Source organism: Sinohyriopsis cumingii, chromosome 1 (assembly GCF_028554795.1).
Source record: "Sinohyriopsis cumingii isolate HCF-2022 chromosome 1, ASM2855479v2, whole genome shotgun sequence".
Lineage (NCBI taxonomy): Eukaryota > Metazoa > Mollusca > Bivalvia > Unionida > Unionidae > Sinohyriopsis > Sinohyriopsis cumingii.
In genome coordinates this window covers 138,557,061-138,565,260 of record NC_142961.1, presented here as the reverse complement: position 1 = coordinate 138,565,260, position 8,200 = coordinate 138,557,061, and the positions used below count along the sequence as shown (strand labels likewise).

The window sequence follows — 8,200 nt, the reverse complement described above, 5'->3', positions numbered from 1 at the left end:
ATTCTAGTAAACTTTTGGTGTTTGATAAATATATTAAGCATCAACATAAGCTCTAGTCACACCCACACGTATTGACACCTGTGAAGAACATCAATGCATCATGGCTTAGGTGACAAAGATAGTCTTGTACTAGGTTAACTTATGTACAAACATCCGATGTACAGTTTGCTTTTTAATAAATCAACATTTTAAAAATATTTCTCTCCAATACACGATAGACTAAGGACATACAATGTGTATAGTGCCGTTTGGGTGTACTTCCAGTAAACATGGGCACACTCAAATACGCTATCTATTATCTGCCATATTTACCTACATACGTACCCGTTACCCTGACCTTTAGCCACTAAATGTGTGTCTGTATGTCTGTTTCTCTGATCGATTTGTCACTTTTGAGGGACCTATATGATGGGTGAACTTTCTTTCTATTGACTCCATAACTATCTACTTACGTACCCATCACCTTGCCCTTTAGCCTTTCTCTCTCTCTCTCTCTCTCTCTCTCTCTCTCTCTCTCAAAATTTGATTTGTCTCAAAACATCTACCCCAACTTTGACGTACATTTATGCCAATATATTTTTCAAAACAGTTAATAGGAGTTCTACCTAACATTGAATTGTTTGGGACGGTTGGAGGTAACGAAATGGGCTGTCGTTGTGAACTGATGAGGAAAGATAATCACTCTAGCCAAACAGATACAAATTATCTCCTCTTATGAGATGTATCAATGTAGTATATACAGAGGTCAGTCCGTCCTAATATTCACAAAGTTGTAACATTTCATAAAATAGTCAATGATAACTTCCCTGATTTAATAACCAGCATGTTTCAAACGAAAACTGCAGCCATTAATATGCGTAGAAATTTGTTTTAATGAAAATCTAAATTTTCCGTAGTATTCATACAAACTACAAATATTGCACATCTAGCCACGTGGACCCCACATTTTAGACCCTGACATTCTTAGCAAGACAAACTCTTTCTTTGAAAACCTCTAAAACAATTTTAAGCCTTTCCATCTTGACGCCACCAGTTCAACATGGTGGCCCAATGTAAAATTTCCATTAGAGACGATAGTCTTCTCCCCATCTTACCATCAGATGCCAGTTTCAGTCTGAAATGGCTTAATATCCTACTATCCACCTACATTCTACATTCGAGAGAACAAAATACTTATTTGGGTTGATAAAAACGGATGATGCAAGAAGGAAAAAAATGAACTGTCAGAAGTGGGATTTGAACCCACGCCCACATTCGTGGACCAGAACACTCTATGCAGGTTAATAACCTTGAGTCTGGCGCCTTAGACCACTCGGCCATCCTGACATATATATAAGCGTCACGAAACTGACTAATTGTTGAAGGCTTCCATATATAAAAGCCCTATCTTTTGTAAAGTCATTTGAGTAATGTATGTTTTTTTAAAAATGTATATACTTTGCATACGATAAGTCCATTTTCCATAAACTAACGACAACTGTATTTGACGGGTCTTCTATTTACATTAGACTAATAAATGTTGGGCAACTTCTTCTGTTGTGCAATCTGCGTCAGCCATTTTTGTTATATAACTCGCGTCCAAATGGAAGGCCATGGTGCTACAAAAACGGCGAATTTAAAATGCACCATAATTGAATGCATCGGACTGGCATACCTGCCGTGTATGATACGCGTATTGGTGGAAAAATGAATAGCTTCATTTTAATTAAATAATCTACGGATAAATGTGTTTGTGTGTGTTTGTGTTTCTGTGTGTATATTTTAATTTCTCCTTTTGTAGTCTCTGTTTGTCTGTCCCTCTCCAATTTTAATTTGGCACAAACGTCTATCCCACGTACGATACACAAATTTGAATGAAATGCTGACAGTGACTTGGTGAGTAAAGATAATCATTCTAACCAAAGAGACACAGTTCTCTCCTCATATGAAATGTATCAATGCAGTGTAACTTGAGGTCAGTCCGTCCTAAGATTGGCAAAGCTGCTGTAACAGTTGTTAAAGTGGTGAATGAAAATTTGCCTGACTTGATATTCAGCATGTCTGAAATAAAAAGTGCCGCTACTAACATACGTAACAATTTTGTCTTAATGGAAATCTTAAATTTCCCCTAGCGTTTATACAAACTACACATATTAAACGTACAGTTGCGTGGACCCAATATGTTTGACCCTGAGAATTTTAGCAAAACAAACTCTTTCCGTGAAAACCCTTAAACCACTTTTATGGCTTTCCATCTTGACGCCATCCTTTTCATCATGGCGGCCTAATGTTAGATTTCTGCTTGAGGCAACACTCTTCACCCTCTTTAACATCAGATGCCAGTTTGAGGCTGAAAAGTCTCAATATTCTACTATCGACTTACATTCGAGAGAATAAAATACTTATTTTGATTGATGCGAACGGATGATCCAAGAAAAAAAAAGTCAGCTGTCAGAAGTGGGATTTGAACCCACGCCCACATTCGTGGACCAGAACACTCTATGTAGGTTTATAACCTTGAGTCTGGCGCCTCAGACCACTCGGCCATCCTGACATAAGTATAAGCGTCACGAAACTGACTAATTGTTGAGGGCTTCCATATATAAAAGCCCCATCTTTTGTATAGTCATTGAGTAATGTATGTTTTTATTAAAAATATATATACTTTGCATACGATAAGTCTATTTTCTGTAAACTAACGACAACTGTATTTGACCGGTCTTCTATTTACATTAGGCTGATAAATGTTGGGTAACTTCCTCTGTTGTGCAATCTGCATCAGCCGTTTCTGTTATTTAACTCGTGTCCAAATGAAGGCCATGGTGCTACAAAAACGGCGAATTTAAAATGCACCATAATTGAATGCATCGGACTGGCATACATTCCGTGTGTGATACGCGTATTGGTGGAAAAATGAATAGCTTCATTTTAATTACATAATCTACGGATAAACGTGTGTGTGTGGGTGTGTGTGTGTGTGTGTGTGTGTGTGTGTATGTGTGTGTGTGTGTATCATAGAGGTTATGCCACTGAAACATTTGCATAAGAAGAGAGACATCCCGAATGTGATATCTCATGAAGAAATGAAAATTCGAAATGTTTTTCTTGAGCCGGATATCGTTAAATGCAAACGTTTAGCACGACATAAAGCATAAGAAAAGCTAGTTAATACTTGGGAAAATGACAGAAATTACAGTCTCAACGTGGTATGTGCTGGCTGGTATATTACAGTAAAAAGTCCCTCCCCACCCCACCCTTGCCAATGGTTTCAATTTTGTAACTTTTCAGAAAAACGGATGGGGGAAAGTACTAAAAGTTGTTTGAACCAAATTTCAAGTTGACAAATAGATTCACAAATATGTCTGACTCTGATTTATGGACCATACAAAACAATTAGAATACATCAGCTGTATTAGTTTGGGAAAATATTGATGGAAAAGAGAAGAAAAAAAACTCCTGGCTCCAACAAATTCCAAGCCACCCACCCCCAGTCCCATATTATAATATGAAGTAACATAGTTATTTAACTTCAATGCATCCGTATGCTGATATCGGCATTCTAAATCTGTTTAATATAAACCCTACCAACAATATTGAACTTGCAGCCATCCACTGTTACCACGGGCACTTGATTGTGGGGATAACTAATAATAACGGGTCCCCGAGTGGACGAGTGGTCTAAAGCGCTCTCCGTTACGGATCACTGTCATCTCACCTCTCTCTGCGTGGGTTCGAGTCTCGGATTCGGCCAATGTGGGTATGTGACAAAGCTTGCCAGTAGGTTCTCGTGGGTCGATGGTTCTTTCCGGGATTTTCCCGGGTTCTTCATCCACCATTAATACTGGCGCCATTTATAGCCTATCGTTTCCTGAAAAATGGCGTTAAACCCTACAACAACAACAACAACTAATGATTACAGACTTGGAATTAATTCATTGGGAGTGTTATTATTGGTTTCCCCCCTCAATCAAGTGCTTCTGAATGTTACAAATGATCATTATACAAAATACAGTTTATTACAGTAATTTGTGTTATAAAAAAGATGCATTTATTTAATTTAGTTACTAATGGAATTGTATGACAAATATGCCTCGCGTTACATAGATGTTACTAACATGGCTAGTTGCTATCTCTATATAAAGATTCTGTCTGTCAGGGCCTTCGAATAATAGAAAAAAAAAGATGTTGAATGAAACCCAAAGACGAAATTTGACACAAGACGGTCTTTGCCGAGGATTATTATTGCATGAGCTGTCCATACAAGAATACATACCAGTTGATCATTATAAATCTGGTAGCTCATTGGTGGTTCTTATTGATTCTGGTCCAGAGATAAAGATGATGCAAAAAGTAAAATGGCCAATCATGTCTTGCAATACAGTTTTCACGGTATAAAAGGTTTTAGATGGTCATTTGCCCTTATCCAAATACAAAGGCATCACCAAGTGATCTTTCTATTTCAACCTGGAAATGGATTGATGAACTTTATGTATATCGCTTTAAGCCAACATTTCTGCTGCATGGATGGTTCAAGCAATTCTTAAAATGCACTTTCTGCACGAAATCTCACGGACACACAGATGATTGCTAAGCATTACAGAAACCCAATGAAGCAAATAAATTATCTTCGTGATGGACCAATGTCAGTTACTCAAGAAGATCAGGTACATTATTCTAACTATTGATTTGGAGGATTTTCATCAGAGCCTTCTCACTGTAGATGGCTTCTTTATCATCTGGAAGATGTGGATATATAGTTATAAGCGGAACCACAGTACACATCCTTTCCCAGTTTATCAGAAGCTTTCTGATGAGCATGATTTTCCAAATGATGCTCATAAGATGATTAACAAACTTGCTGTCGAAACTCTAAGCTAGGACAGGTTGAATTTGATGACTATGCACGAAAAAAGTGTCTGTGCCAGCACAGAAGGAACTAACAGCAGCAATGAATCTTCTGTAGCATTCAATTATTTTACTTTCCTTCTTTAGTGACAGTCTAAATATTCAACAGATGAAAATCTAATAAGACTAACTTTAGCGTATGCCTTGTTCTAGTCATGGGAAAACAAGTTACCGATTCAGACAGTGTCAATACGATATTTAAGAATTTAATGACAACGGAAACAAGAGAGGATCTTAATTTTAGTCTATTATAAATTCATGTCAATAATAAAGTTGCTTGTGTCAAAAATAGATCAAAGCATTGTATATTCCACAATTAACATCGATATTGTTGAAAATACGTTCTGCCAATAGAGTTCTCTGTATTATGGGGCTGCTACTAACCCAACATTTAATTCCTATCGTACAGGAACATTTTCCAACATTATTATTATTCTATCATGATAAGAGAACCTGTTTTTAATTCTTTTCAGCTGTAGAGGTGCAAGACAAAACAAGCATTACCATCGTGATTCTATACTTTGATGCAGGAATACAAATCAAAGGTCGACTAAATTACAATGAATTAAATTGTGGTCACAAAAAAATATGAAATGCATAAATGCATAAAGACATCCATGGCTTACAACATTTTGTCTCTTTGAAAAGTGGTCTGAATCAAGAAGGTATTGTAGGAATAGTTATACGCAATAGCCATGAAACCTTGGAAATATAAATGACAACATCTTTGTACACTATCAGTACTTCTCACTGCAATCTAAACTCCTAAGTAGCTAATTTCTTACCAGTATTAAAGCTGGATGTATGAATCCAATTGTAAATTAAAACTGAATAAAACGGACACAATGCAGTTTCATCTGGCTTTATGTGCAATATTATCCTTTTCTATGATCTCAATATATAGAAATTCAAAACGTGGTGATGTGAAGTGTAACTATCAGTTATATTGCTTTATTAATTGGATACATGCCCTGGATTTGTCATCCATCTCTACATCACTGTGTGCCTCCCATTGATCATAATGTTTTATTCGGTTCCATTCCGTCATTGAGATATGGGAAATTTCCAGTAATGCAGATTTAACTGGGAGACACTTTTCCGTTCACATAATACATAAAAAGTGAAGTTAACCCAAAACAAATACATTTCATTTAGAGTAATGTGAAACATAACCAAACGCAACCCATCTACCTCATGATGTTGCTTTTGTGCAGTTAGCCCAAGGCAGTATAACATCATACATTTTAATATAATATTGTGTTAGGGCAAGCAAACTGATGAAAACTAATTACACAAGCATAAACTAAATGAAAGCTTTTGTTTTCTTGACAGCTTAATTCCTATATGAGATTCAAGAAATGAATAGTATTTACATTACGAAAAAGATTTACAAAGCAATTGTTAACAGTTTCTAAGTTAAAGTTCAGTTGAAATTTGGTTAATTACTCACATATTGACTGAATAAGTATGCTATGTTTCAAAAAATTTTTCTTCACACACATCCAGAGTTCAACTATATATATATATATATTACAGAGGAAATACTTACAAACAAATCAATGTTTATCCATGTCAAGAAGTGTTCAACACTTGTGAATTTTTCCAGCGAATGTCACACGATCTTGAACATTATATAAGGATCAGAACAACGCTCGTTTTTCTCCCTAACAAGTCAGAAAAACGACTTGACGTAAAAGACCGAAGCTGTTCCTATTGCATATTTGCCAGGTTATACCGAGATGTAGCGATTGTTACCGATGTTCAAAAAGACTCTGTTAATCAAATAACCAATCACTGAAGCAATCACAATCGAATCTCACTCACTTCGAAGTAGGCTGGAAGCATCGAAGTTGATATTGTGTTAAAGTGTACAAGGCACGAAGCCACGGACAAACTTTGTGTAAATGTTGAGATTCAGAATTATCAAGGCACTTGAATATTACTTATGGGAAATGTGTGGAATGTCTTCTTTACGGTGATGTATGTTATGAGTGACTAAATACGTGGATAGTATATAAAATTAAAACAGTCATCCAGGAGTCAGATTGTGACCTGCGAGAGTTATTTACCTTGTCTTAATTGGGAGTGTGTTATCGTTCGTTTCCCCATGAATCAAGTGCATGTACCGTGATGATACTGAAACAGAGATTTTCAATTAAACTGCGCTAATGCATCAGACTGGCAAGTTTTCTGTGTGTGCTACTCATATTGATAACAAAAATCTATAGCATCGTTCTTATTGAATAATCTACAGACAAATGTGTGTGTGTGTGTGTTTGTGTTTTCTAATTTTCGTTTCTTGTTTCTTATCGACCTCTTGTAACGATAAGATTTGTGTGAATAATTATTATATACTTCCTGGTGAAGAATCTACAAGACAATCTCTGTGTTCTAAAATATTGTTCTTATTCACCTTAAACGGTTATGCTCTGTGTAAATTGTCGTTTTTATTTTGTGAAACAAGCCACTAGAACTACAATACTGGTATATCAATAGAATGCAACAGTTATGTTTGCTGTTAAATATATTCTTGGAAATAATGAAATCTAACTTTTCATTTGACAAGTTGATATGATATAATTTTGATGCCCGTGGTATCCTGTTGTATTATTTCATCTTGGATATATTTAGACGCTAGAAGAAAGAAATCGAGCCAACACAATTATTTCTCCTGTGTTGAGAACAATATCCCAATTCACGATTATTATCCTTATATGATGAGGGATTTATGCTATTTTAAATTTTATTGTAGTGTTCATGTTTATTACAATTAATTTGGTCTCTTGATTAAATCCGTTGCACGTTTTTCTACTTATTTAACTCAATTTCTTGTCTCTAATCATTGCACTCATTGGAACAATAGAAAGACTAAATACACAATAAATTTATTAACTGACAATAACTATATAAACTAAAAATGGATACCTGTTTTATAATTGTAGGATCACATGATGTATACTCTTTGGATATCATTATAGTTTGAAATGGCTTGTGTTTATTTTCTCTTTTCTATGTAGAGATCCTCTCAAAATTGTTTCTATTTTATTTGTGTATATATTGTGAGTGAATGTTTGTGGAATGGAATGTATCGACGTTTCTTTAGTTTCTTGTACGTATTAATTTCGTTCTTTTCACTAATATATTCTATAATATATTATTTTATATCGGTCTACAGATACCAAGTTTTAGTGCCCTTAAGAGTTGCACGTATATTTAGCATATGGGGGTGTACACCTCCAGCCAGCAATACATCTGTAATTCGAAAGTAAATGAAATCATCTCTTTTTTTAAAAAATAAATCTAATAATTGAAAATA

The 8,200-nt window shown here is 35.4% G+C and overlaps 2 non-coding genes across 2 annotated transcripts; both read right to left on the bottom strand.

Moving 5' to 3' along the window:
• Positions 1–1,221: 1,221 nt before the first annotated feature.
• Positions 1,222–1,326, bottom strand: Trnal-caa (transfer RNA leucine (anticodon CAA)). Its single transcript has 2 exons — positions 1,289–1,326; positions 1,222–1,267 (listed from the first exon to the last, which is right to left on the bottom strand). It is a non-coding gene; the product is annotated as a tRNA-Leu (tRNA).
• Positions 1,327–2,428: 1,102 nt separating this feature from the next.
• On the bottom strand, positions 2,429–2,533 carry Trnal-caa (transfer RNA leucine (anticodon CAA)). Its single transcript has 2 exons — positions 2,496–2,533; positions 2,429–2,474 (listed from the first exon to the last, which is right to left on the bottom strand). It is a non-coding gene; the product is annotated as a tRNA-Leu (tRNA).
• Positions 2,534–8,200: the final 5,667 nt, after the last annotated feature.